Below are 24,258 nucleotides of genomic sequence, written 5' to 3' on the forward strand. Positions count from 1 at the left end.
GCTACAAACTCTCACATTTCCACACCCACCCACACCATTTATATCCCTCTCACTCCACACACACCTTGTGTAGAGCACTGTAAACTGTGGGCTCTCCATTCATTTTTATTCACACTGATACACATACACACTCTTTCTTCACTTGCTTTCAGTTACCCTTTGACACCTCTAGCCATAAAACACATCCACACCGGGGGAAGGACAAGCACAGATAACATTCCAAGAGACACTGTTTTTAAGTTATCCTTGCTTCATTCATTGTAACATCGCCGGAAGAAGAGATCAGTGTATCTCGAAAGCTCGCACAAATAAAAGCATTTCGTTAGCCACAGAACGGTATCATCTATTTATTTTTTGATTTTATATATATATATATATATATATATATATATATATATATATATATATATATACTTATATATAGGTTCCTTACCGAGTAAATCCAGGATCTCTTTTTGCCCACTGTACTTAACAGTGATGTTATATCGGTATGCCTCTGCTTTCATTTTGGGTCCAGTCTTCTGTCTATCTGCCCTATTTTTATGTGTTCACTCCTCATGTGTCTTGGGACTCCAAGGAACACTTCCCTTCCCGTCCCTTATTTTTTGTCTTTCACCTTATTATTTTTCCCTATTTTACTATGGCTATCTGATGTTATGACACTTGTTCAATAATTATGCTAGTCACGCATGCACTATCACGCTTGCTTTATTTATATTGTGATTGCAGCTTCTGTGTGTGTCTTCGTGATATTTTGGGTAATTATCTATTTATTTTCAACAAGTTATGTTACGTGATGCTCTTCCTATGTGTTAGGATGCCTATCCGAGTCAGCTCAGTGTGCACATTGGTCGCTTGAGTCCCTCAGGAATTTTCTTTATATTTCTTTGTTGTTATGCATGCTGAAAAACGCCATTGTTGCTTTGCAGTGGTGGTTACCTGGTTACGTTAGACGCTATCCGACACTGTGTTTCCCTGTGCTGACGCCGGTATTTAATTGATAGTCACTACAGTCGCTATTTTCATTATGTAATATCATGGTATGCTCCGTACATATGCTTTGCTATTTATTCGTGGAAACCTAGCATACACATTGTACGCTCTTGTTTTCTAGCAATTACCTTTATATATTTATTATTTGTAGTTGTGACGTATGTTGCGCATGTGCGCAATTGTAAATGGTTACTAAGATACGTGAGACGCCAGCTGACACCACTGTTGCTCAGTGCTGATGTCGTATTTGATTAGCTGGTGTCTACAGCTGTTTAACATCATGGTTTAGCCTATCAGGGATCTGTTTGTTGATGGGTGGTGGGTATATATGTTTGTCAGGTATCATTATGTACAGAGCACTCCCTTGAGAAAGGTCCTGTGCCAAGGACCGAAACGTCGGGTTTATGTGCCAGTTTTTCTACTGAATACACATTTTTTTTGTACCTCCTGAGTGTGCTGTCTCCTTCTTGCCTTGTGATCTTGGGATCCTGGATTTACTCGGTAAGGAACCTATCTATACATTACCTGTATGGGACAAGCACCTATTTCCACTTTATGTGTGTGCCATCTGTCTATTTTTATATTTATATATATATATATATACAAATATATACCAACATTATTTTTTATATATGCACTAAGTATGTATATCTCGGCTAATAGTTACACACTTGTTGTTATTGCTCTTTGACATTTGTCACAATACAAATAGTTTGGTGCAATTGCATATACCAAGTCTATTGCAATTTATTTCACAATACATTCGTCTGTGTTCAGATAGCTGCTGGGTTATTTTCGGACTATGTCCATACCATAAGTGATTAAATATAGTATTTTTCTGTATGCCAAGTATGTCAAAATGTTATGAACAAACAACTATCAGTAATAGCTAATTGAATTCAATTGCTAATAAAATCTAATAATTCATATTCTAAATTCTCATGTCTATAACATTGCAGGTAAACCTTCAAGGATGGCCCGAAATAATAAATTTTTTGTACAGAGTAATATTCATTCATAACAGTACGCCTTATAACCTCCCACAGTTCCAGTATATTAATGTGTATAATTACATACAGTATGTTAAAGTTTGTAGTGATCATGGTCAATTTGCACATGCTCTGTTAGTAAATAAAATGGGATCATCTCCCGAAAATCTCATGTTTACCAAAAATGTGTTACTTCATGCAATAAAACATAAAATCTTCTACAAGTGTTCTGAATAGTATAAACACTGTTTCTGTAATGTCTGTAAGCACAAAGAAATCTAGTCATTAGTAAATATGACTATTCTGAATAAATACCCTAAATACTTACAAGGTTTATGAAAACATACTACATATGAATGACATTTTTTATGTGTTAACATTCATTAATAACAATAAATGATAGTCCAATATACATCCTCAATTAGAGCAACGCGTTGACGGATAAGCTCAAACTGCATACAAATATATATATCCTTGAAATGGTCATATTTATCTCACAAAAAAAATGTAAATTGTACTTGTTATAATTATTTAATAAACAATACAATACATACAGCATCATATAAAGTCTAAATGTACTATCTCAATCATCTACACGATGTTTTGTGAACACATAACACCACATTTACCATATTATGTGTAATTATAAATAAATAACAAAAATAATTATTTTTCAATTGATACATTATTTGTTATACATTGACCTAAATATATTATGTTAAAACAAATGTTTGTTTTATATGAACATTTCATACTCCTGTTTTCAAACTCTTCCACCTCTCTGTGACTTCAAAGATGTTGCTTAAGATTATAAAAGACATTCTGCGCGGTTGCTTTGAAAAAAATATATACTTAATGTTAGATATTCCTTTCGACAAAGTATTTAAATAAACTGTACAAGCAGTGGCATTGCGGGATATGCAAAGGACCCCTGTCTTAAATTGTGTCGTGTGCTGTTGCGCATGTGCCACCTCATCTCTCAATTCGCACATGTGCATGAGTTCGCGGGGCAAGCTGCTCGCGGCTACGCTCTCGCCACTGTCAGAGACATCTATGCGAGACAGCAACACAGCGCCACCCCCCAGAGCACAGTCCCATGAGAATACCGGCCTGTAGCAATGCCACTGTAGTAAAAATATTAAAGTTATGATACTTATAGTGGTCCAACAATACCTCTGACTGTGTCATTGTTCATGAGCATATCTGAAATTCGGAGTTGTATCTCCTTGGCGGACAACAAGAAGACATGCATTTAAAATTTGCAACAATAAATTATATTATTAATTTTGAGTCATTTACAATGTATAGTAAATGTACAGTATGTACATATAGAAAAAAATTAATTAAAATTAAAATAGAGTGATTTAATAATTTTATGAATAATACATATGCAGAACAATTGAGAAATTGACGTCACTTGTGTTAGCTCACTTCACATATGAAGTGTGAAATATTATGCATTGGTTATCAATATCACATATATTTAAGTCATAGACGACAACAACAATACATTAATGTCCCTTATGTACATGCACAACATTTACCACTCATGCACACATGATACATATTTATTGGATGTGGGCCAATGGTTATAATAAGGGTGTTTGAGATTGACATACCATAGACAAATAGTCACGTACCCAGCAGAGCTAGTATACACAAGATGTGTAAAGCCAGTACTATCCTATGATGAAAAAATATTGTTCCATTTAAGTCAAAGAGAGATGAAGGACAGTATACATTAATATGACAATATACATTGGGGCTTACCTGAGAAATAGGTAGCGATGATATTCCGTTGTGTCTCCAGCCCACTGACTGTCTGCTCATTATCCCCTGCAGCATGGACAAGAGGGTCCTCCTCAAGACCCTCCCATTTGTTGCCTGAAAGATTGTGAAGCAGTGCAATGTTGTGCAGAATTCAGCAACTCATCACTATGTCACAAACCTTTTGAGGCGAGTATGGTAGGGCACCACCGAATCTATCCAGACATCTGAAACGACTTTTCAACATTCCAAACATCCGCTCAATAACCGAGCGAGTTGGTATGTGTGCTGCATTGTAACACTCCTCTGCAGGGGATTGAGGGTTTCCCAGTGTAGTTAGGAGCCACGGTCGGATCCCATATCCTGAATAATATAGGAGAAGAGAGAAAATATTATTTTTAAAGTAACAATGTAGTTGGTGACAGAAATATATATTTTCATTGGCCTATGACATTAAGTAGCTGAAAAAAAAACAATTTTGGATCAGATGTGACGTGTTTGGCAGTATAAGAGAGGTTCATCCAACATGCAGGTATCAGTGTTTGACGCATTTATTCAGAATGTCGGTGTGCCAAATTACATTTCTATATTATAGGCATACATTATTGGCAAGATGAAATGTTATCTATGGTGGCTCCAGCTATGCAGAATATTATAAAAAGACAAGAAGAAAAACAGCGCACAATGCAATAGTATGTAAAAAAAAGTGTCAGATCATTTATAGGGTAATAAATCTGCGTACATCAAAGAATTAAAAACAAGCATTCAGTGTATCAATACACGGGTTACCAATCACTGCAACAGGATTCGGTAGGTTCTTGTACTCCACGTCCCCAATGTTGCAACCTCTGGTTCCAGGAATGATGGAATGATGGAATGCACCTCAGGTGTGCGGATACCTCTTGGTCTCGATAAAGGTAAGGAGTCAGTCCCTCATCCGGGTAGTCTCTGTTTTTAATTCTTTGATGTACGCAGATTTATTACCCTATAAATGATTTGACACTTTTCTTACATACTTCAATATTGCATTGTGCGCTGTTTTTCTTCATGTCTTTTTGCATTTTAGGGGTGTTGAGCCACCCTGATACTGATAGCAGCAGACACAAGCATTTGCTTCACATAAAACACAAGGTTGTGCATGATTTTGAATATACAGTATGGTGATTATGATCACAGTTGGTTAATAACCTATATTGTTTTTCTTGGATGGTTTATTGGTTGCGCACGTTATCCACAACTTTTTCCTTTTTTAGTCTATGCAGAATATTATGTCTGACATAACAGCTGCATTGTTTAACAAATATGTGTGTGTCTCAATATATGTGATGAACTGTATTGACATGAACATTTGTATGATAAATTAAATGGCCAACATTACAACATGTAGCTTATCCGATATTTAACAATAGATCTGAGTATAGCCAACTTTATATATTTCGCATGAATATTACTATTATGTGTAAAAGACATATGCATTAAAGAAACCTAACTTTCCCACTTAGTTATATTATATTTACTCACTCCCCAGCTAACCATGTCCATAAATACCCGCCTCAAATGCATGGAAGACAGCGGATTTTATCAGAATATAGGAATCGTGGCTGGAACCCACGAATCTGACGAACACATTCAGAATTTTCATGTTGGCATCGCATACAACCAGCACATTCAAGGACTGAAAGTGTTTCCTGTTACAGTACACATGCTCCCTTTCACTTGGTGGGGTCAGCACAACATGTGTGCAATCTATTGCACCCATCCCGCATGGTAGCCTGGCTATGCTATAAAAGCCATTCCTGAGTTCCAGCCACTCTGTCTGCTCTCTAGGAAAAGATATATAATTCCGAGCACGTCTAGTCAGTGCACATAGAAACTGGCTAAGGGCCCGTGAGAATTATGGCTGCGTGACCCCGCCTACTATGCCCACATTTGTCTGAAAAGACACAGAAGCAAGAAAATGTAATGAGCTCAGCATTTTAACAAGGCCAGGAACTGCATGACCTCTGCCTGTTAAGGGCTCTAAATCTTCTCTTAACTCTGCATAAAGAGCAAAGATTTCTGCTGAACTCAAGCGATAACGGAGAATAATGTCGGCCTCAGCCAGGCCCTCCAAATATATTCGTTCATGGTATAACCGTTGGTGGGGCACCTCTTCTCTCCTCTCTCCTCTTCTCCCTCCTCCTCCCTCTCCCCTCTCTTCTCTCCCTCTACTCTCTTTCTCCTCCCCCCTCTCTCCTCTCCTCTCTCTCCTCTCTCTCTCTGCTCTCTCTTTCAAAGCCAGGATTCTCCTTCTCAGCATTTGTGTATAAAATATCTCTCCATCTCTGCATCTGCCATCTCTACCACAAAGTGTGTGTGACATTTGCTTGGTTTAAGTAGATATGTAATGAAGCCACCTGACTTGAAATAATGACAGGTGTTAATAAAACAAATTTATTAAAAACAATATCCTCCATGTGTGTTTAGAAACAATGAATATAAGTTGTGTAGGATGCACTTATTGTTATAACCTGATATTTATTGTACTGCAGATGTGACGTACCAATTTGTAAACCTGGGTTAGACAATGAAAATCAGATGTTTCTAATGCCATGATTTGTCAGTAACACATTTGTGTGACAATAAGCGGTTAGTGATAATTGTAAGTCAATCTTGGAAGCACTTTGACCTGAAATTGCCTCCTCTCCAAAAAAATCATACATTTTAACAGTTACAAAGAGTGAATGGCAACTCAGTAATTGTATTGACCATAGGAATACAGAAATTGATGATCGATAGAAGAACAAATGTAGAGAATAGATTACCCTTTATTATTAAATGTAAAAATGTATGTCACCAGTGAGGCCATAAGTCACCTCTGTCATAATGACTAGCTTTATAGGTTAAAGCTACAATTCACGCAGGCGTATTTCTTTAAATAAAATTATTTATTTATATTGAATATGTGCATAAATACAATCGACACACTGACAAGTGATTAGGTAAACTGCAGATCTATCAGTTGTCCTGTAATCGATCACTTTGGCTGGTATTATTTTATTAAAGTTGCAGTTCTATTTGCTCAAAAGGTAGTGCACTTTATTATTTGTTGCATTACTACACTCATATGAATATATTACTATGTGATTTTTATCTTTAACATTTGTACAGGGATTTGCATATTACTGATACAATTGTTTTTTATTTGCTTTATACTTTGCTTGTTCTTGTTCGTCAATTCTTTTATTATTAATTTTGTTTTATTGAAAAGTAATACCACCTGATCCATTCAGCCAATGAGCATGAACGTGGCATCAGCGCGATTCTCCTTGCGTTCGCACGCCGGTGACGTCATCCTGGGCTTCATAATGGAACCGGCTGGTACTGTATGTATAAAAATGCAAGAGGTTTGTTTTTCTTTACACCTTGATAAAGTGCTCCGGCATGAAACGCGTAGGGGCGTTCATTTAGTCCAATTATTGCTGAGCCTGCAATAAAATGATCTGCTTATTTGGAGTTTGCCTTGGCTGTCATTTGGCTGTGCTCTGTTACACACTATATCTTTGGTTCTCCTTATACCTCAGCCTGCACGCCTTGGATGTTAGCGGATGGTCAAGAAAGCTGGCAGGTAACGGGCCATAGTGACCTGCTATATATCCTAACAGCTTAAAATTGTTCTATATATTGCCTGTATATGACTGGGTGTTTATTGGTGTGTCTCAATTTGTGGTTGTCAGGTGGACACCACTAGGCACATATCCCTTTCAGGCCAACACTAATTATTATATATACTGGACATTTTGATAGCATTTGGACATTTATATATTATACAGATGCAGCGGCCATTATTTTTTAGGATCACGGCACCATTTTCATGTGCGCTGCGGTACTCCACGCGGCATTAACGTGGCCAATCGCCCCAGGCACGCGCGTTTATTGCGGTTGCTTTGTTTGAATTTTATGGGTTGTGTGCAATTATTTGCAATGAAATGAATGAATTGTAATGTGTACAATACTGTGCTACTGTGTCAATTTCAGTTGCTTATAAGCCAGAACAGTAAAATGTCATTTTATGCACTCGCCTGCACTCGCGTCTTAAGGCGATATGGTTGGATGTAATCCCGCGCCATCACATGTGTATTCCGAGATATAAACCGCGTGAGTTCGTAAAATTATGACCACTGCATCTGTATCAACAAGTTGCCTGTAGAGCCACATGTGATTTTTTGAGCACCACTCTTCACATTATATATCTGTTCAAATATTTATATGGGTGACAGAGCCCTTTTGGGAATTTGAAAGGGGCATTATGAGGGGTATGCAACAGAATTGAAAAGTGGGGGACCCGGGTTGTTTCCAATATCCCCTGATAAAGAGAATGACAGTATAAATAGAAATTTTAGTAATTGTTTGCAGTCTGCAAAGTTGCAATGTTTGCCATTAGAATGAGCGATGTGCTGGTTTCAGAGAACTACACCAACATTTCAAAGATAATGCAAGGCTTTTGAGTAGTCTAGTGTTTATGATTACATTGGGTGTGGGCCAGGAGGGAGACGTTTGCAGTGGATAGAGAGAGTATAGTAACATATACATAAGACCACAGTAAAAAAACAGAATTGAGGTAAGTAGCAGGTTAATTATCAGAAAGGTAGATAAAAAAAGACAAGGCTGTGCACCTTACTTTAGTAGGGTTGAAAGTCATTATCATCATAATTTTTTTTAAAGTAAATACAGGGCTCCCCATAAGGAGGCATCACAACACTTTATAGTCAGTTTGAGAGCAACTACAATTAAATATAATTATTACTACTACTATTATTAATTACACAGGAAAAAGACAGGAAAATAAAGAGTTACAATAATACTTTATGTTATTATTATTATTATCATTTTTGATGAGATGCCAACATATTCCTTAGCGCTTTTCAATAGGGTTGGAGGACAACAATAGAATTACAAACAAACTTATATTGTTACAGTATGTAAGAAGTAGGTAGGAAAGTGCTGAAATACAGGGTTTTAAGGCTGCCAGTAGAGTTGGCAAGTTGATGTCATATGTTAGCAAGAACATAAGGATAAAACCCTTCCGATCTCCAGCATAACTCTTTTATCCCACTAAAGATATGCACTTTATTTTATGAACATTATAGTATGTACATTATTAATGCACTGCTTCCCCTTGCATTGCTTTCCCCTAATGTGTGATTGAATTTATACTGCTACAACAGCATATCACCTGATTGTAATCAGTGCTAGTTAGCTCAATAAAACCTAGCACATGTCTAACAAGCAAATTGAAGGTGATTACAGACTAACATGAAATTTAGGAGATAAGCAACATTTGGGAATGGGATCAGATAAGAATCCTGACAGAGGTAACATACATTTCTACTACTTAAAACTTAAACTGCTGTTAGGCACATTTAAAACAGACAAAAGTAAGTATTTTTCTTTAACAAATTGTGAGTTTTTCTTTGCCATAAAAGCCTTTAAAGCTGAATAGGGGTTAACAGACCATATACAGTATTTTTATATACCTGGCAGTGGAGAGAGACAGGTGTTTAGTTCCATATCAGTTTCAAAATGTCATTGCTGCATGGAGTCGGTGTGAGGTGAGCTATATGTTGTAACTACTGTAGCAGAGTGGAATATATCTCCTGCATAACTCTTTCATCTCACTTATTGTAAGATACAGTTAGGTCCAGAAATAATTGGACACTGATACAAGTTTTGTTATTTTGGCTGTGTACCAAAATAAATTAAAGTTACAGTTAAATAATGATCATGGGCTTAAAGTGGAGTCTATCAGCTTTAATTTGAGGGTATTCACATCAACATTGGAGGAATGTTTTAGGAATTACATCTCTTTAATATGTTGCCCCCTCTTTTTCAAGGGACCAAAAGTAATTGGACAATTGACTCAAAAGTTGGACAGGTGTGGGCTATTCCTTCATTATTTCATCATCAATTAAGCAGGTAAAAGGTCTGGAGTTGATTCCAGGTGTGGCATTTGCATTTGGAAGCTGTTGCTGTGAACCCACAACATGCGGTCAAAGGAGCTCTCAATGCAAGTGAAACAGGGCATCCTTAGGCAGCAAAAAAAAAAGAAGAGAAATAGCAGGAACATTAGGAGTGGCCAAATCAACAGTTTGGCACATTCTGAGAAAAAAAGAATGTACCGGTGAGCTCTGCAACACAAAAAGGCCTGGACATCCATGGAAGACAACAGTGGGGATGATTGTAGGATCATTTCCATGGTAAATAAAAACCCCTTCACAACATTCAGCCAAGTGAAGAACACTCTCCAGGATGTAGGAATATCTTTATCAAAGTTTACTATAAAGAGAAGACTTCACCAGAGCAAACACAGAGGGTTCACCACAAGGTGCAAACCATTCATAAGCCTTAAGAATAGGAAGGCCAGATTAGACTTTGCCAAACAATATCTAAAAATCCAGCCCAGTTCTGGAACAGCATTCTTTGGACAGATGAAACTAAGATCAACCTGTATCAGAATGATGGGAAGAAAAAAGTATGGAAAAGGCTTGGAACGGCTCATGATCCGAAGCATACTACATTATCTGTATAACACGGTGGAGGCAGTGTGATGGCATGGGCATGCATGGCTTACAATGGCACTGGGTCACTAGTATTTATTGATGATGTGACAGAAGACAGAAGCAGCCGGAAGAATTCTGAAGTGTATAGAGATATATTGTCTACTCAGATTCAGCCAAATTCAGCGAAGTTGATTGGACAGCACTTCACTTTACAGATGGACAATGACCCAAAACATACTGTGAAAGCAACCCAGGAGTTTTTTAAGGCAAAGAAGTGGAATATTCTGCAACGGCCGAGTCAATCACCTGATCTCAACCCGATCGAGCATGCATATCACTTGCTGAAGACAAGACCCATGAACAAACAACAACTGAAGACAGCTACAGTAAAGGCCTGGCAAAGCACCACAAAGGAGGAAAACCAGCGTTTGGCGATGTCCATGCGTTCCAGACTTCAAGCAGTCATTGCCTGCAAAGGATTCTCGACAAAGTATTAAAAATGAACATTTTAGGCGCATGCACGAGGACTAGGTGAATGGAAGCCTAGAGTGTGAGCTCCGCACCCCTCGGCAAATAAAAGACACACAAAAGCTTGAAAAACTGAGAAAAACCTCTCCCACCACAAATATACCAATCGGGAAAGAACTCAAGATGCAGACATGACCCAAGCCGGCCCGCACATCCACAGTACTTACCAAGTACTTTAATTAAACTGATCCAGTGCGCAAAAATGGCGCGGGAACCCTGACACCACCCGCAGGGTCGGATTCGGAAGATGAGCAGCTAATAGAGGATCACATTGACCCGGGAGACACGGAGTCAATTACACGGAAAGTAATGCGGGAATTTTGCAACGAAATGAAGGACTATATGCATAAGGAGATCACAGACTTGAGGCATGATATTAACAGTATTGGCGCCAGAACAGACGAGCTGGAAACAAAACTGGACTCCACGATCAAAGCGGTCCGCAAACAAGACAAAACTACAGCTCATCTCAAGGCACAAATAAATGACTTATCCAGCAAACAGGAGGATGCAGAAAATCGGGACCGTCGGAACAACATCAGGGTGCGTGGCGTCCCAGAAGAATATGCAGACCCAGAGGAGTTCATTACAAAATGGCTGACAAGCCTTTTCCCTGATAAGCCGGAATCAGACCTACACTTGGACAGATGCCATAGAGCCCTCCGTTCTAAACTGCAGCCAAATGACCCTCCAAGGGACATTATTGTACGCCTACATTATTTTAAAATAAAGGAAGCTGTATGCCAAATATCCAGGGCATCGGGTTCAGTGGAGTTCGAGGGGGTCAAGCTCCTGATATTTCAGGATCTCGCTCCTACTACTCTCGCCAAATGGAGGGCCCTCTCCCCTTAACCAGGCTGTTAAGAGATAAGGGAGTGCGGTACCGATGGGTTTTTCCCTTTGGGCTGATGGTCCTAAAAAATGGAGCTGCCCATACTCTGCGTACCCTGGAAGAAAAGGGCCAATTTTTGCACAAGCTGGGCCAGCAAGGGGATGACACTGACCTGGATGGTGCTGGAACATCCTCTCCGGAGCCGGGCTGGAGCAGAGTGAGGCAAACAGCACGAAAATCCCAAGAAAAGACCCTTAATTGATACCAATAATGGATCAATTAAGCCTTAAAAGGGCAATACCAGCGGACTGTTCATTTGTCCGCAAAAGGCTGGAGTAAAGTTTTGTTTATTCAAAATTGCATCCAGCTTCGGCAGCCATCTTGGTACACCCGGACATGATTCTGGAAATCGGACTCAGCGAGGACACAGCACCCATGGACACAAAACGGATTGTTGGCCTGCACCAAGGACACAAGGCGCCCCCCCTGCCCCCTCCCCTGTACCAGATGGACGCATACCTAAAGAAGAAGCGGAGTAACAACATGGGACTAACGGAGACAGCCCCCATTTTCAGGAGGCCATGCTGCCCCTTAGATACCTGGACTCTATATTATTGACTACTGTCTGCATGGTTTGTGAGCTGGGATATACATATGTATGGGCTATGCTTGACATGGGACAGAGTGAATGCGATCTGAAAGAGATATAAATGATTAGTGCGCTTGAGCTCAAACAGTAGTGGGGGTATAATAATCCGACTAAATATAATAAAGGGGATAGAGGGTGGCGGAATGCACAGAGGATTATAAACAAATAAATAAATAAGTATAAATAGATATATTCTCAGAAGGGACATAATAATAGGGTCTGTATAACAGAGGTACCATAGGTCTAGCTATGCACCACATATCAAGTGTTATAGCCAGGAACATGAGCAGCGGACTGCGGATGAATGTAGTATGCTTGAAGGGATATATCAGAGGCGAATGAGGACTTACATGTGCAGGAGATTTATACCGAATGCGAGACACATATGGCCCCTGAATGGGGATGTCGTAGAAATACATTATCTCCATGAAAATGAGGCAGTAAAGAGTATATGGGAGTTCTTAGATAAACACGGTACCACAAAGGTCTGATCACGAACACAAACATATAAAAACTCATTAACACACGGATCCCAGAACAGGAACAGTAGTACGCTCCTACCTACCCATACGCCTACACGTGGCACCTTAACAATCCCCCAAGAGGATTGGGGACAGGACGTAGGCACAATCCAAATAGGTACCTTGCACACTCACACAATAGGAAATGGCCCGGCTAAGAGATAAGTGGTGAAGCATCAGGATGGAGATACACCTTGACAGGTATAGCTAGAGACAGGGGGAATAAGCTTCTCGGAGGTGGGGTGATACCGGGGATCAGGAGGGCTAAAGGAGAGTACAATAGCAGGGGTGCCAATAAAAATGTTAAAGAAAACCACATAATTCAGGGGGGTCAGTCCTATGTCATGTCAGTCTGCAACAGGGTATTGTCCAAATAGGATGTCACACCTTTTTCCTTAGTTTTGCAAGCAGGGTACAAGCATATTTTAAGTTACAGCTGTTATTTACCTAGTAGTGTTTAGTAGCTTTTTATGTTAAGAAGATCCGAGGGGGGGGAGCCTCCCGTTCCCAGCCCTCGCTATGTTGCCGACAGGGAATGCCCTGGCTAGCCACAGGGCATTCACTAAAGACCTTTGGGAAGGAAGGGACAGACTTAGTTCGGTTAGGCATGCACCAGGTAGCGGTGCATGGGATACAAACTTTCCTCCAAAGGCAAGAGATCCTTTGGGGTCCTGGACCCCACAAGGATCTCCTATGTTACTTTATTTTATGTTACCTTGTTTTCTCTCCCTACCCTCCCTCTCCCCGGTTGACCATGAGACTCGCGAAGCGCTGAAGGACAGACCTCAAATTCATCCCAGACTCGGACAGATGAAGATCAGGTAAAACGCAAACACTCACACTCCACAATAAACTCTATGGTTAGGGTAAGTCGGTTAACCACTTTAAAATGGGGTTAATAATCTTATCTCATAACGTAAAAGGGATGAATAGTCCGGGTAAACGTAGAGTGGCATTCGCTGACTACCAGAGGAAACATGCTGATATTATATTAATACAAGAGATGCATTTTAGTACAAACAGCGCCCCAAAATATTTAGATAAACGATTCAGGCAATTCTACCTCTCATCCTCCACTAAGAAAACAAAAGGAGTAGCAATTATATTTCATAATAAATGCCCATTCAAAGTAGAAAAAACAATCAGAGATAAAGAGGGGAGATACCTAATCTTAACCGGCTCAATCAATGGACAAATCCTAACATTAGCTTCTATATACGCCCCGGGCGATCACGACCCTAGCCTTTTTACGTTAGTCTTTAATAAGCTGAATAAAGTTGCACAAGGCCCAATAATAGTAGCGGGAGACTTTAATACAACCCTCAACCCTAAGCTTGACAGGTCAGGCTCCCAGCTACGATATGCTAAAAACGCCTCCCATATATTACGTTCAGGCCTGAAAGAAAACAATCTCCTTGATATCTGGAGGGAACAACACCCCCACGAGAGAGACTACACATTCTTCTCGCACCCTCACTCATCCTATAGCAGAATCGACTATTTCTTTATCTCCAGTAGACTGGTCCCGAAGATCTCCCATACAGGGATCCATGATATTTCATGGTCAGATCATGCGCCTATAGAGCTAAGGTGCTCCCAATTAATTCTAGACAGACCTGGAGCAAACTGGAAGCTAAATGAATCCCTTCTGAAAAACCCAGAAACTACTCAGTTAGTAGCCGAAGAAATAGATCAATATTTCAAGCTGAACGAAGGCACAGTGAAATCTTATCTATCCCTCTGGGAGGCCCATAAGGCAACGTTGAGGGGTATATTAATTAGCATTGCCTCGCGAAGGAAAAAAAAATGAGAGGCAAAAATAGAGTTGCTACAATCCAAGCTAAAAGACCTCTCGGATAAGCATAAGCAGACCAATCACCCCAACCTACTCAAACAAATTAAAGATGCCAAAATAGAACTAAACCTACTACTAACATCCCAGGCTGATATATCCCTGAATTGGACAAAGAGGACATTTTTCGATAAAGCCAACAAGCCAGATACTATGCTCGCAAACAAATTGAGGAATAGACCCCCAAACTATAGTATACAGGCCATTAGACGATCATCAGGCTCCATTTCCGGTAATCCGAAAGAAATTGTTGAAGAATTTAAATTATATTACGAGAAACTATATAACGGAGATAAAATAGTGCATAATCAGAACACAGATAGGGCGCGTGAGTCATTTCTTACAAGCGCAAAGCTGCCAAAGCTGACGGATGAGGAGAGAGAGAGACTGAGTTGTGATTTTACCCTAGAAGAGGTTTCCCATGTTATTGAGAATCTAAAGACCTCGAAAGCCCCGGGACCAGATGGCTTCTCAGGTCTTTATTATAAAAAATATAGTGAATCCCTGGCCCCATACCTGCTCAAAATGTTCAATGCAGTTTTAGCAGGAGACAACTTCCCCGAAAACATGCTCCAGGCGTCGATCTCTATAATTCATAAATCTGGCAAAGACCCTCTCGATTGTAAAAGTTACAGGCCTATCTCGCTTATCAATACAGATATCAAAATGTATGCCAAATTGATTGCCAACAGATTAAATCCTACCTAGACTGATACACCCAGATCAAGTCGGCTTCATTAAAGATAGACAAGCGGGAGACAACATCCGATGAATCATTGATCTGCTAGAAATAGCCAATGCACAAAAAGTAAAAACTATGGTGTTAAGTCTAGATGCAGAAAAAGCTTTTGATCGGATTGACTGGGCATACCTCAAAGATACGCTTGGAGCATTTGGTTTCGATAGCAAATTAATATCAGCTATTATGGCGCTTTACTCAGGTCCAACAGCCAAAGCCATACACCAAGGCTTCCCCTCTGATCTTTTTAAGATCAAGATCGGAACGAGACAGTGTTGCCCCCTCTCGCCTCTTCTCTTTGCCATGTGTATGGAGCCGTTAGCGGCTCAAGTTAGAGATAATCCGGATATTTCAGGACTCAAAATAGAGGACCAATCCCACAAAATAGCTCTCTACGCGGACGATGACTCATGGTGTTAACGCAGCCGCTCACCTCTCTCCCCAACCTCTTCAGCGTGTTAGATAGGTTTAATAAAATTTCAGGGTTCAAAATTAACCAATCAAAATCGGAGGCCCTAAACGTTACTATTCCAAAAGCAGAGGAAAAACTAATATCTCGAAACTTTAATTTTCGTTGGCAGCATACGGCGATCAAATACTAGGGGTATTTATCACTAGCAATTTCAAATCGATTTATAAAGCAAATTATCCCAAGTTAATCTGAGCATTGAAGGATGATCTAAGGCGCTGGTCGAAGTTCAATATCTCATGGATAGGCAAAATATATAGCGTAAAAATGAATCTTCTGCCGCGCATCTTATATTTGTTTCAAACGCTCCCAGTGCCTTTAAATCTGAAAGAAATAGGCGAGCTACAAGCTTCCATCTTCACATTTATTTGGGGAGGTAAAAAAGCACGAATCAAAAAGCAGACACTGTTGAGACAACCAACAGAAGGTGGCTTGGCAGTACCTTGCTTGGTATCATACTATCGAGCGGCCCAATTATGTCAACTTTCCCAATGGCAGACATGCCCTGAATTGAAAAGATGGGTTGCATTGGAGAGCTCTGCTTTTTGCCCATTGGACCTAAGCAATATTTTATGGACCCCATAAATAGCAAGGAAAAAAGCTATACAACCGCCGCTATCCTCAATGACCAATTCATTAGCAATTTGGGATGCTGTCAAATTTAAATGTGGACTTACATCCAAAAACACCCTGATGACACCCCTGTGAGGCAATCCGGACTTTGCTCCAGGTATGAATAGCGCAAACTTTCAGATTTGGAAACACAATAATATCGCAAGATTAAAAGATCTGGAGGACAGAAACAAAATTATAACGTTTGAACAAATTAGAGCGGATAAAAACATCCCACACTCAGAATTTTATAGATACCTCCAGATAAGAGCCTTCTACAACAATTCTAACCCACACCCCCCATTGACGACATTTGAAAAGCTCTGTCTGAGAGAGACAGACACAAAGGGACTTACATCGCAGATGTATAGAGAAGTGGTCGGTTCTAGCTCCAAAGTTATTCACAAATTAGGATATATGCTAAAGTGGGAAATTGATATGGGGGAGACCCTAGAACTAGATGAGTGGACTCAAATAGCAACAGCAGCTGCCAAGAGTTCAATTTGTACAACATTAAAGGAGAACGCATATAAAGTCCTAATGAGGTGGTATCTTACCCCGCTTAAACTTTCAAAATTTGTAAACGGAAACTCCTCATTATGCCCAAGGCAATGTGGAGAATCCGCCGATTTGTTACACATGCTGTGGTCTTGCCCTCGGCTAGTTCCGCTATGGCGTAAGTTTCAAGATTGGCTGCAGAGGATTTTGGGCCTCGAAATTCCATTCGACCCCGGACTGTTCTTACTCAGTAGAGCCCGCCAGGGAATCGCAAAAGTAGATCTCAAACTAATTGCGCATTTTGCAACAGCTGTGAGGTGTGAGATCGCAGCATTATGGAAACAAAGTGAAATTCCTTCGATCCCCAAGATTCAGAATAGAATTTGGTACATATGCCAGATGGAAAAATTAACGAGTTTAGTTAATGACACTGGCGAAAATTTTCTAAAAGTCTGGACGCCTTGGCTGGCACAGACGGACATCCCAGAGGTAGAGAGAACCACGATTTTGCTCTAATATTTGTATATGCGTTCTCCTATGATGTGGTAGCTCAATAGGATAGGAAGAGATACCAGGGGATGCCCAGCAGCAAAATAGATTAAATGTTACAGTTACCCTCCAAAACTGGTAGATAATCAGCAGGTCCAGAGGCGTTGAGTGGTGTCGTTGCTTCCCACCCCCTCCCTCTCCCCCTCCCCCCTTCCTTTCCCAGTTATATATTATTTATTCTTATGTTTATTATATCTTGTTAATTATTGACTAATGTTTATGTACGGCCAAGATACACATGAGAGATTGATATTGCATGTCGCAGTAATGGCAAGAAGATGTATTAATGCTGTGTTTTCAAAAAAATAAAAACAATAAAAAATACAAGTTTAAAAAAAAAATGAACATTTTATTTATGATTGTGTTAATTTGTCCAATTACATTTGAGCCCCTGAAATAAGGGGACTGTGCATGAAAATGGTTGCAATTCCTAAACGTTTCATACAATATTTTTGTTCAACCCCTTGAATTAAAGCTGAAAGTCGGCACTTCTATTCCATCGTGGTTGTTTCATTTCAAATCCATTGTGGTGGCGTACAGAGCCAAAATGATGAAAATTGTGTCAGTGTCCAATTATTTCCGGGCCTAACTGTATGTACATTATACTATGCACATTTTTAATTCACTGTTTCCCCAATACAATGGGGGCATCCATCTTCCTGCACTTAAAGCTGCAGACCAAGCAATATCTTACATGTGTTTTTTTTTTTAATAAATCAGTTCTATACTATGCGAAAATACTTGTAGCATCTTAAAAAAACAACAACTCTGAATGACATTTTTAATGTATTATAATGTAACAAGCATTTTTTGTTTCTACATCAACCATTTACAAATTCATAACCCCTTCCTCTTCTTAAACAAGCCCTGGCACACTATTTTTTGAGCCCTGCCCTCTCTCTAGTAGTGCACCAATTGTATCTAGTGACCTCCTGGTCAAATGATATTCCCCACAGAACTTTGCATCTTTGGTTCTCTTCTGCTGCACTGACAGCCATTTAGTGAACCCCGAAGCCGAATTTTCACAGATCGATCACAGGAGAATGGATCAATCAGCAGCTTAGTTAACTACTCATCATTGTGGATTGTATTGATGCACATATTAATGGGGGGGGGGGAGGGAGGAACGCCTGCGTGGACTCCAGATTTAAACTATGCTCTTTCAAACCCAAATTGACAAAAGTGACAATATTTGACAATTAAAAAAAATAAACACTGCAAGGAAAATTAAGCTATAATCAAGACTTAGAATCTTGAGGGGCCACAACTCACATGGCCACAATTCAATACAGGAATTGGTGCATAATAAGGAATCACTGCACTAGGGTAACAGATCTCTGTCCGACCAATCAGGTAAACCTCATCTCTCCCAGAATACAAGATGAAACACTGGTGTAGATAATAAGATTTAGTTTATAGTAACAAAAAAAAATTAAAAAATGAACACACATATAAAATTGTTAAAATAAGCACGAGGGAAAAAGGACTCCTGCCCCGAACATCCCAGCGTCTCTGGGAATAGAGTAACAGCTGTGTGATGCTGATCCTGAAGCCATCTCTCACTCAGCCTCTTTCTTGAAATCACATCCACCAGATCTCGTGATGAAACTCCTCTTTGCTGCAAATGGATCACGGCTCTATGCATTTCGCTTCAGCATCGTCAGAAGTAATGTAGAGTATGTGAAATGTTGACAGCTTAAATAGCCTATGCCCCTGATATTGGCATCAGTTAGAACTAATTAGAAACTGATAAACACCTGGTAGTTCATCTGAGCCAATCACAGAAAACCATCACATTAATCAATAAAAAAAATGGAACAAGCAAAATGAGTAACACCTCCAAATTATACACCTTCTTATATATTAAACAAGTAGAAAAACGGGGAAGATCCCCACGTGGAAGCTACAAATATGGCAAGTGCTATGTATTCAGAGAATCATATCAGCCGGCATGAAGATAAATAAAGTATAGAGTGTCCCGTGATGAACCTGATGTTATGTGTGGGTCTATGAAACACCCACCTCACCTGTGAAATGTCAGGATAACAACCTGTATAACCGATGGTACCAGCCCCCCGAGATGATAAAAACAAACTCCTCACTTGGAACTGCGGTAATGGCTCCCCGGTGTAAATAGGACTGGCTGTTGGTAGTAGAGACCTCTGCAAGCAGAGTCTCCCGCCGCCTTACCAGGTGCACGATGGAAATGCCGCGATGTGACGTCCAATGGGGTCTGGGGGGTGGTGGTCAGTGCAGGAGAAACGGGGAGCGATCCAGGGCTATGGCCACTTGTCCCCGTCAGCTGTAGTCCGTCCTGAGGCAGGTGAGGGATAAGGGTGTAGACCGCACACAGGTTCAGAGACCGGATCCACTCTGCAGCTCCTGAAGGAAATCCTCCGATGACGTCAGCTGATCTGCAAAGATTGATGCCGGGGCGTGCTGCAACACCACTTGAGCAAGATAGAAAAAAGAGAGAAAAAAAGCGGAGCACTGCCAGAAAATTGAATAAAGACTGGGGCAAAAAAATATATTAAAGATTATTTATTGGGCATAATGGCCAAAAAAAACCAAACACACAAGGTTAAAACTCTGACGCGTTTCCCGCCGTGGAGGCGCTTTATCAAAGAGTACTGAGGCTCTCACAGTGTCAGACTATATAGTAGTCCCTAAGGTATACGCCCTAATCCAAATCCAATGAAATAGATGGTAGTCTAATTGATTGATTATGCAAACAGCTGTGTTTAAAAAGCTGAAGCAAGGGTCTATGTTATAAGATGTTAATGTGACATTAATCACAGTGTGAGACCGTGAGAGCCCAAGAGATTGCAACAAATAACAGTAAATACAAAACAAAAAGAACAAGACCAATGTTAAACATCATAACAACAATGTGTCAGACATATCAATATCATAAATACAAACATAAATGATAGACAATATAGGATTATGTAATCCCATGTTGTATAAATACTGGTTAAACTCTAATAGAATATAGATAAATATATAAATAACAATATCCTCTGTGTGTATCTAATGTATAAACATAGGAATAAGATGTGAAAATATTAGAAGGAAAAATGGTTTATTTCAAAACCATAAATAATTAAGAAATAAATAAATATATATTTAGATTAATGAACAAAATTGGTCAAGTCTTCAATGTGAATAAACAATTATACAAATAATATTAAAAGGTGATAAAAAAACCCTTATGACAAAAATAGTATATATAATATATAATGCAGTCACCTGTGTATAACTATACAATAAATGATAAATATATATGTAAATCTATAATAATTGTAATAATGAAATTTATATAAACCAATAATATATGTAATAATCAGGTGGCTTATTTTGAGAGATAGATATATGTTATACGATTAATACATTCCGGACAATGAGGACATATATGTGGATATATATATATATCAAGCAAATGAGTATACATCCCATAGAAGATGTTAGAGCACAGAGGACCGATTTATAAAAAATGCTTCAGCTCCCAGTCAATGTTGATGCCAGAGGGTTGCATGGTGCCCAAACTGTACATCCAGTACATTTCTTTTCTGTTTAGTATACCCAATCTGTCTCCTCCCCGGGTTGGGGCATGTATATGATCTATACCTGAAAAGGAAAAGTTCTTGATTGTCCCCTGTGGGCACGATGAAAAATGCCTAGAAACCGGGTGGGATTGGTCCCTCTTATTAATTGCACGGACATGTTCCATGATTCTTTTTTTAAGGGGCCTAATGGTGCGACCCACATAACCCCTCCTGCATCCACATCTCAAAAGATATACTGTGTAGCTGGAATTGCAGTTAATGAAGGTGTGTATAATGTGTTCAGCCTTTGGATTAATGCTTGTGATTTTTTTAATCTTATTTGCATATTTGCAAATACTACAATTCCCGCATGGAAAAAATCCCTTCGGGATATTGCTAATCCGTTTAAGGTTAGTACTGGAGTCAAAAAGACTAGGGGAGAGTGATGTGCCTAATGATTTCGCTTTCCTGAAAACGAATTTTGGTTTCATATCAACAATAGATGACAAATCATGATCCAGTTTTAAAGTATCCCAATGCTTGTATATAATGTTTCGGATACGATCTGACTGTGTACTTTGTTGAGTAATAAACAGTGGTGTGACCATATGATCTGATAATGGTTTCTTTCTAGAGGAGTTCAAAAGGTCCCTTCTGTCTAATTGTTTAACAGAATTCAAAGCCTCTGTAATATGTGATATATTGTAACCCCTAGATTTAAATCTGGAGATGAGGTCTTTTGATTGAACATTAAATGATTCTTCTGTTGAACACAACCGTTTCAGTCTAATGAATTGTCCTTTGAGTATACCTTTTTTAAGGCATTTAGAATGATTGCTGTCCGCTCTAAGGTAAGAATTGCGCGCATTCGGTTTCCTATAGATGTCAGTTTGGATGCACCCCCGCATATCCACATACAACATTAGATCTAAATAATAAATGTGGTGAGTGTTTTCCTGAAAAGTGAAGTATAAATTGTGATCGTTAATATTAAGTTGGTGAATGAATGTTTGGAGTGAGGAGAGGTCACCATCCCAAATAAATAAAAGATCATCTATGTAGCGTTTATAAAATTTAATTTGGTGTCTAAAAGAATTATTATCACTAAAAATAAAATTAGACTCCCACAACCCCATAAAAAGATTTGCATATGAGGGTGCGAAAGAGGTGCCCATAGCTGTGCCCCGAAGTTGTAAATAAAATTGTGAGTCAAATCTAAAATAATTGTGAGTGAGTAAAAATGTGATAGAATCTAATAGAAAAGTACATAGTGCTGGTGCTAAGTGAGAAGATGAGAGATAATGTTGTATAGCGGAAATGTCTTGCTCATGTTTGATAATATTGTAGAGGGAGGTCACATCCATAGTCACCCATCTGTAACTCTCTCGCCACTGTATATGGTTGAGGTCAAATATCAATTGGCTGGAATCTTTCAGAAAAGATGGCAGTGTTTGTACAATCGGTTGAAGGTATGCATCTATGAACCGAGAGAGTCCATCTCCCAAAGATCCAATGCTCGCCACAATAGGCCGTCCTGGAGGACTTATAAGTGACTTGTGGATCTTTGGGAGATGGTGAAAGATGGGAACTATGGGATTGGGAGAACATAAAAATTCAAATTCTTTTTTACTTAGTACATACAATTCTCTCCCAAGGTCAAGCAAATCATTCAGTTCATGTAGGAAAGTAGTGGTAGGGTCAGAGGACAATTTGCGATAGGCCTGGTCCTCAGACAGCTGTCTTAATGCTTCCTGTTTATAGGACTCAGCAGATTGAACAACAATCGCACCACCCTTGTCTGCATTTTTAATGACAATAGTTTTGTCTGATTTTAAAGTTTGTAATTCTTGCAGTTCAAGGGTGGTTAGATTGCTGCTCTGATGTGTATGCTTCTTACAATTTTCCGCCAATTGTCTCAGATCCTTTTCCACTAATCTTTCAAATGTGGTGATGAAAGGACTCTTAGAGCCATAAGGACAGAAGGTAGATTTCTTTCTGAAAGTGGTGTGTTCAAAGCTAAGAAAGTTAGAAAGGGACACCTCCTCAGCATTGTTCTCTATATCTTGTTCCATATACAGATCTTCCAAGTCGGAAACAGCACAATAGTCTTTAAATGAAAAACTAGAAACAATTGGTTCTTGTGAGTCAACGCCAGAGTGATCTGGCGTTGACTCCGCAGAATCACATAACATAGGCACATCCAACATGGGTACAACATTATTTTGTTTGTTCAAAAAGAATTTTTTTAAAGACAACTTGCGAGTAAATCGCTGCAGGTCAATATAAGTATTAAAGAGGTCGAAGTCGCAATGGGGGGCAAAGTTCAACCCTCTATTCAATAAGGATAATTGTCCAGTTGTTAATGTCTTGTTGGAGATGTTAATAACGTTATTATCCTCTGTGGTTAAGAGTATTTTTTCCTCTTTGTTGCCCCTCTTGAACCCCCTCTTCCTCTTTGACCTCCTTGTCCTTGGTAGTTTTTTGACTCCTGAGTTTTATTCATATTTGAAAAATGTCCTGTGGACCCAGACGTGGAAGCTTCTCTGGTGTCTATCCCTGTGGTACTTTTTCCCCTCCAGGAATCTGATGTGATATCAAAAGACACAGATGGATACTTGTTTTCACTTTCTGAGGTGTCTGACTCATAACTGGAGGTGTCTGTGTATTTGGACTTTAAGATGGATTTTTTTGGAGTGCTAGATGTTTTTTCTCTATGAGTATGTGGGTGTGAGGGTGTTCTGGATCTTCCTCTATTGGGGTTAGCATTCCCTGGTCTTTCCCAGGTATAGACCTGATTTCTCTCATAGTCTAACCTGTCTCGGTCAAATTTAGACTGCTTTTTTTGCATGATTGTATCTTCCATGTCTTCAATGTTGCTTAATAAAATTTTGTCATTGTTTGAGAAATGATCCATTTTTTCAAAAGATCTAAGTTTATTTTGTAATGTTTTAATCTCAGTGCCTAATGTTACTCTTTCTGTCCTCTTATGTTCCATGATCAAGTCCATGAGTTTAAATGAGCATTCATTTAGTGTGTCTTTCCATTTCTGCTCAAATTCTTTGGTACTAAAACCAAAAGTGGGTGCTTTTTTAATCCTCAAACCACGTGGGATTCTCTTGGTTTTTGTATAATTTTGTAATGTAGTTATATCCCACCATAATCTGATGTTATCTGTC

This window comes from Ascaphus truei, chromosome 1 (genome assembly GCF_040206685.1).
Source record: "Ascaphus truei isolate aAscTru1 chromosome 1, aAscTru1.hap1, whole genome shotgun sequence".
Lineage (NCBI taxonomy): Eukaryota > Metazoa > Chordata > Amphibia > Anura > Ascaphidae > Ascaphus > Ascaphus truei.